The sequence below is a fragment of the Pteropus medius genome, unplaced genomic scaffold, assembly GCF_902729225.1.
Source record: "Pteropus medius unplaced genomic scaffold, Ma_sr-lr_union100, whole genome shotgun sequence".
Taxonomy (NCBI): domain Eukaryota; kingdom Metazoa; phylum Chordata; class Mammalia; order Chiroptera; family Pteropodidae; genus Pteropus; species Pteropus medius.
In genome coordinates, this window is record NW_024351730.1 from 20,088,776 (window position 1) to 20,094,836 (window position 6,061).

The window sequence follows — 6,061 nt, forward strand, 5'->3', positions numbered from 1 at the left end:
TATTTATCTTTCTCTGTCTGACTTATTTCACTCAGTATAATAATCTCTCGGTCCATCCATGTCACTGAAAATGGTAGACTTTCATTTTTTTAATGACTGAGTAATATTCCATTGTATACATGAACCATAACTTTTTTATCCAATTGTCTATTGATGGGCATTTAGGTTGCTTCCATATCTTGGCTATTGTAAATTATGCTGCCATGAATATTGAGGTGCATAGATCTTTATGAATTATTGTTTTGGTTTTCTTTAGATAAAAATCCAGAAGTGCAATTGCTAGCTCAAAAGATATATCCATTTTTAACTTTTGAGAAACCTCCAGACTGTTTTCCATAGTGCCTGTAATCCCTCCAATTTGCAATTCCACCAACAATGTATGAAAAAGGGTTCCCTTTTCTCCACATCCTCGTCAACACTCGTTCTTTGATTTATTGATGATAGCCATTCTGACAGGTGTGAGGTAATATCTCATTGTGGTTTTAATTTGCATTTCCCTGATGATTAGTGACCTTGAACATCTTTTCATATCTCTATTGGCCATCTGTATTTCCTCTGAGGATCTGTGAGACTTCCTTTTTGTTTACCAAAAATATTCTTTCATCTAAAATCTCAGGACATAAGCACATGCAAATCTGAACAGGTTTTTTGTCTTTTATACGCAATTGACTGCAGGGATGTTACAAATGCTTCTACATCATGTGATGCTGACAAACACCAAAAGCCAAAATACACTTAAGCTTAAAAACTCTTCTAAATAATGAAGATTCACTAATAAGAATAAAACAATAGGCAAAATAGACAGCATAACCTTTATTCTCCTCCATGAGCAGTGAGTACAGAAGAAATTATAAAAATGTTTGAGTCCTTGGTTTGACATTTTCCTCCTTTGTACACTCAATCTAGAATAAAAAATTCTAGATAAGGGCCTATTTTTTAAATGTTTATCTTGATTCTTAGAATTTGGGCAGATCTGATAACATACCACTGTTATATTCTAAAACACTAAAAACAAATGTGGAATTGGCATCTCTGTGGGACAAAATGTTTCCAGACAATCATTGTTCCTTATATGTGACCATTGAGCTTTTTCTTTTCCTTCTGTATCACACACTTACTTCTTTTGGGTCAAGTTTGAGGGCCTTAGCAATTGTTTTATAAATGGCAAGATTTCAGTATTACTAGAGAAAAAAAAATAAGTGGCAGTGTGACTGAGCATTTATCTAATTATTATATTTAAAAGATTTTATTTTTAGAAAGGTTTTGGTTTACAAAAAAAAGCTGAGCAGTTAGTACAAAAGTTTTTCACCCCTGTACAATTTCCTCAATGTATTAACATTTTGCATTAGTGTTGTACATTTGCTAGAATTGAAGAACCAATATTGATTGAGTAGTATTAAATGAAGCCCGTAGTTTAATCAGGTTTCACTTTTTGTATTGAACAATTCTATGAGTATTAACAGGTACATAATGTCATGCACCCACCATTATGGTATCATACAGAATAACTTTACCACTCTGAAAAAATCTCTTGTTCTCAACCTATTTATCCTGCCTCTTGTCAATTTAAGAAGAGTTCAAATTTGTAGAGAATTTTTATCAACATTTATTTGAACCAAACTGATGACATTTGCTAGGAAGCAAGATCTCAAATGCTCCAGCGAATAAGTTTTGTAACTTCTTTTATGCATTTGAAATTAAGGAGAGAAATGAAGGAAGATTACATTGAGGTGGGAGAAAGCAAGGCAGAGATTGGATTACAAGATTGTCAACAAGATTGTGTGCTCTTTTGAAGGTGGTTACACTTCTGAAGGGTCTGAAAAAGGGCATAACTCTGACATTTCAAAGGTGTATTAACCTAAATACACAAGAAAAATGAGTAAGGCTTGCTAAAGGCAATCCTTTTACTAAAGAAGTTATATGCCTGTGGTATGACTACCCACCATGAATTGTCCAGTTAGGAATTTATGATCAGATCACCCTGTGGGATTACTTTTGGTCATATTTGGTCATATTTATTGTATCACCCTTTTTCATCTATGGCTTGGCTGCCTGTCAGTGAAGTATAGTTCTCTATTCCAATAGTTTTATAATTGTCCATATAAGTCAGAATATGAGCAGACATGACAGGCCATGTCTGAGCAAAAGCATAGAATGTCTTTGTGTGTTTTGGCTATCACTCATATTCTTATTCTCTACCATGAGAATATAATGTCTCAGACAATACCTCTTCTTTCACCTTCAGTCCCTGAATAAAAAGACACATGAAATTCAGCAGAACCCAGCTACATTATAACTGAGTTGTAGCCCTCAATTAGCATAAGCAATTGAGGGCTTATTAATTTTTCTCATTGTGCATCGCTGATGTTTTGCAGCTGTCTGTTTTTTCAATTAAAGCCATCTAAAATAGAAGCCTTGGAAAATAAACCTATATCTTTCAAATGCACTTATTCAATTAAATAAATAATGGTCACATTAACATATATCATGATATATGTGATATAGGTTAGTATAAGGGAAGAACACTGCATTTTAGCAAAATATTACAAAGGACACTAAAATAATCTAGGAGTTATATGCCTTTGCACTGATTTAAGAAAGAAATCATGGTTCTAACAGTAAAACAAATATTAATTGTCTTACCTAGAACATAAGGCATATATAATTAGTAATGAGGAGCTATTGTTAAAGAACGAAAACACAATAGAGTAAGTTCAAAGATCTAATTGATTTTATTAAATGATTCATGAATTAGGCAGCATCCCATCTAGAAAGGTGCTCCAAGGATTTGTACAAAATGGAGGTTTGTTTGTTTGTTTGTTTGTTTGTTATAGGCAGAAATTGGGTAGGACAAGGAAGTTTAAAAAGTGGATTATTTTAGGAAAAGTTACATTCTTCTAGGGAAAGGCACTGGATCTTATAAGACACATTAGCTCACTAGTATTGAAAAGGAAATTCCAGTCTGTTGGTTTAAAATTCCATTCCTGGAAGACCTTGAAACTGCAATTAGATTAGGTATTAAGTCTTGGTGGGGCTTAGCAAAAGTGACTCTATTTGGGACCCATTTTTTTTTTTTTTAACATTATAAGAACCTGTGAAAATTAAGAGCTGATATTTTGGAGAAAATAGAGCAACAGCAGTTATTTTAATACTTAGAACTAAGAACATGAAAATATCAAGGTCAGATTAATGTTTTAAAAGAACATTTACTCAGACAGTGATATGGATAATGTCCCTTCTAGATTGTAATATTATAATGTCAAACAAACAAAAACAAAAACAAATGTGGACTTAGTAAAGAGGAATTTTATTAGAAAGAATTATCTGTAAAGTGGCAGAGGGCAAGTATGGAGAGAAGGACTATTGCAATAGGGAGAACATTCTGACCATATGATCAGCAAGCATCTTAAGAGTTAAGAAAAATAAATAGTGCATGATCTTACTCATGTGTGAAATTTAAGAAAGTCAAAGTCATGTACCTTTCTGCTTCAGAAATTAATAGTTGTTTGTTCAATGTTCATGGATAGTTGTTATGATTGCACTATTTCATGAATATAAATGTTTATAACACATTTAATAAAAAAAATAGATATTACCTCTAAGTTTAACTTATATTCAAGTTTAAAAATTTAGTATTGACTTTTCAAAGCTTTCTATGGTAAGTCTAGAGAGGATAGTAAGGCTCACAAAGTTTTTAAGAAAATTGTATTGATGAAAATACCATCAGTCAACTAAAAGAGACAGAGGCAGCTCAGAATGAAAAAAGACGTTTAGGCCCCCAACTCTCTATCGATCTTTTCTTCATAATTGTACTTTTCTTAATCCATCTTCTGCAAACAAAAAGATTGCTGTATCAATTATCTATTTCTATGTAACAAACTTAATGGCTTAAAACAATGATTTTTAAATTTGTAAAAATAAATAAATAAATAAATATAAGAAAATTAAAAAATTAAAAAGTCAAACACATAGGAGCAGAAAATAGAATGGTGGTGACAGGGCGCTGGGAAGAGGGGGTAAAACGAGAGATCTGGTCAAAGGGTACAGACTTCCACTTATGTGATGAATAAGTTCTGGGAATCTAATGTGCAGCATGGTGGCTATAGTTAATAATATTGTATTGTATACTTGAAATTTGCTAACAAAGTAGATCTTCAGTGTTCTCACCACAAAAACAACAAAAAAAGTAACTGTGAGATGATAGATATTTTTAATTAGTGTGACTGTGGTAACCATTTGACAATGTATACTTCTGTCAAATTATCACATTGTACACCTTAAATATGTATAATTTTTATTTCTAATGTGTATCTTAATAAAGCTGGAGGTGGAGGAGAAGTTAGGTAAAAGTATTTTTCTTTTGTACAAAGAAATCAATAAGGTTAGAAAGGAACATATACGGAGAAGTAGAATGAAAGGATGGCACAGTGAAATAGAAAATAAAAGAATATTTGACCCTTCGGCCAGCCTATTTTTGGGATGGTCTGCTAAGGAAGGGTTTACAGATTTAGGCTGAGGGTAAGACAAAGTTTAGGGTCCTGGGGAAAGGAAGAGAATCTTAACCAAAGTTTAATTTACAAGCATTTTGTTTTCATTGATCTGTGAGATGGGCAGTTCAACGAATCATTTACAAGGCAAAGAAGTGGAATTTGGAGAGTCTATGTCTGGCCTTGTCACCAGTAAACAAGGGGACATCCATGAGTCTTACTAAGTTATGTGGAGAAGGGTGTTTATTTGCAGTACGCCTATTTTTAGAACACAAAAAGGTAAAGGGATTTCTTTAACTTTTATTATTTTTGGGGAACACGGCCTCAGATAAAATTTAACATTGTCAGAAATGTCAACACTGTAAATACATTGAGATAAGGAATCAAATGTTGTTATCCTTGAAGTTCACAGCTCACTTCATAGAGTACTGTGGGGAAATAGAAAAATTTTTCCTTCCCTCCTCTGGTTTTTTTGGTTAGTTGAATAATCAAAATGACATAAGACAAATTGACAAGGGAAAATCAAATTCAAGTTTGTGGACATGGGAATCCTCCATATATGAGAGTGTCAGAGACCTTTTATAGAGGTTCAGAGATAGAAAGGGAAAATGAGGTACATATGATATTCTGAACTAGAGATGAGGTAAGGCACGTTGGAGCTCAGAGGGAAGGAAGGTCATGGTAAGATGAAAAGAACAGAAGTTCTGTAACTAGTTTGCCCTCCCTCATAGATATGGCCAAAAAAAAAAAAAAAAGTTATCTCTGATCATCTCTTATGTGTGCCTGCCACTATTTAAATTATTCCAGGTAGTTTAGTGGGGTCGGAAATTTCTCTTGAGCCCACAGGGCCTCAGCTGCCTTTAGCACAAAATAATTCACATACCACAGAGGCACATCTTGGAGTGACTTGTTCTGAACCTTTACAATATCAAACAACACGGGATAATAAATGCGAATAGACCTAATAGTGAGTTGGTCTGCTGTACTTATTATAAACTGAGTAATCCAGGGTAATTAGTTTAACTACTATTTCTTAATATAAAAGATAATATAGGAGTAGGGGAAATCTTCCCATCTTCCCTTTGTTGATGAACTCAAAAAGAATCTTGAGGAATTATCGGTGCTGCATTCTTAGCTCTATGGTTATTCCAGAATGATCGTCAGTCATTTGTCAGGCAGTCAGGATGGTGGTCTAGAAGATGTGTGCCAGGAAATCTGGTCAGGTCCTAGTGGTCTGGATAATGGACAACAAGTGGATGTATTCATGAGTTCTTCAGAGAGTAATCAGGTGAACTAGATATGTGAGTCTTTCAAGGGATAATTGGAGGGTTATCTGGAGGTCCGAATGTATATCCAAGCATTGATGCAGGACTAGAAAGTTTAAAAAAGTATAAGTTCCCAGGCTAGTTAGAACAAGAAAAGAGTCTTTCCTCTTGCCTCAATCTTCATAATATTAGTAATTTTAGCAGCATGGTTAACTGACTCTATTTTTTATATTCTTTAACTTCACTCACTTCACTCTTTCCTCACCTTCTAGGTTCCTTGGCTGGTCAAACAATTAAAATGACATAGGA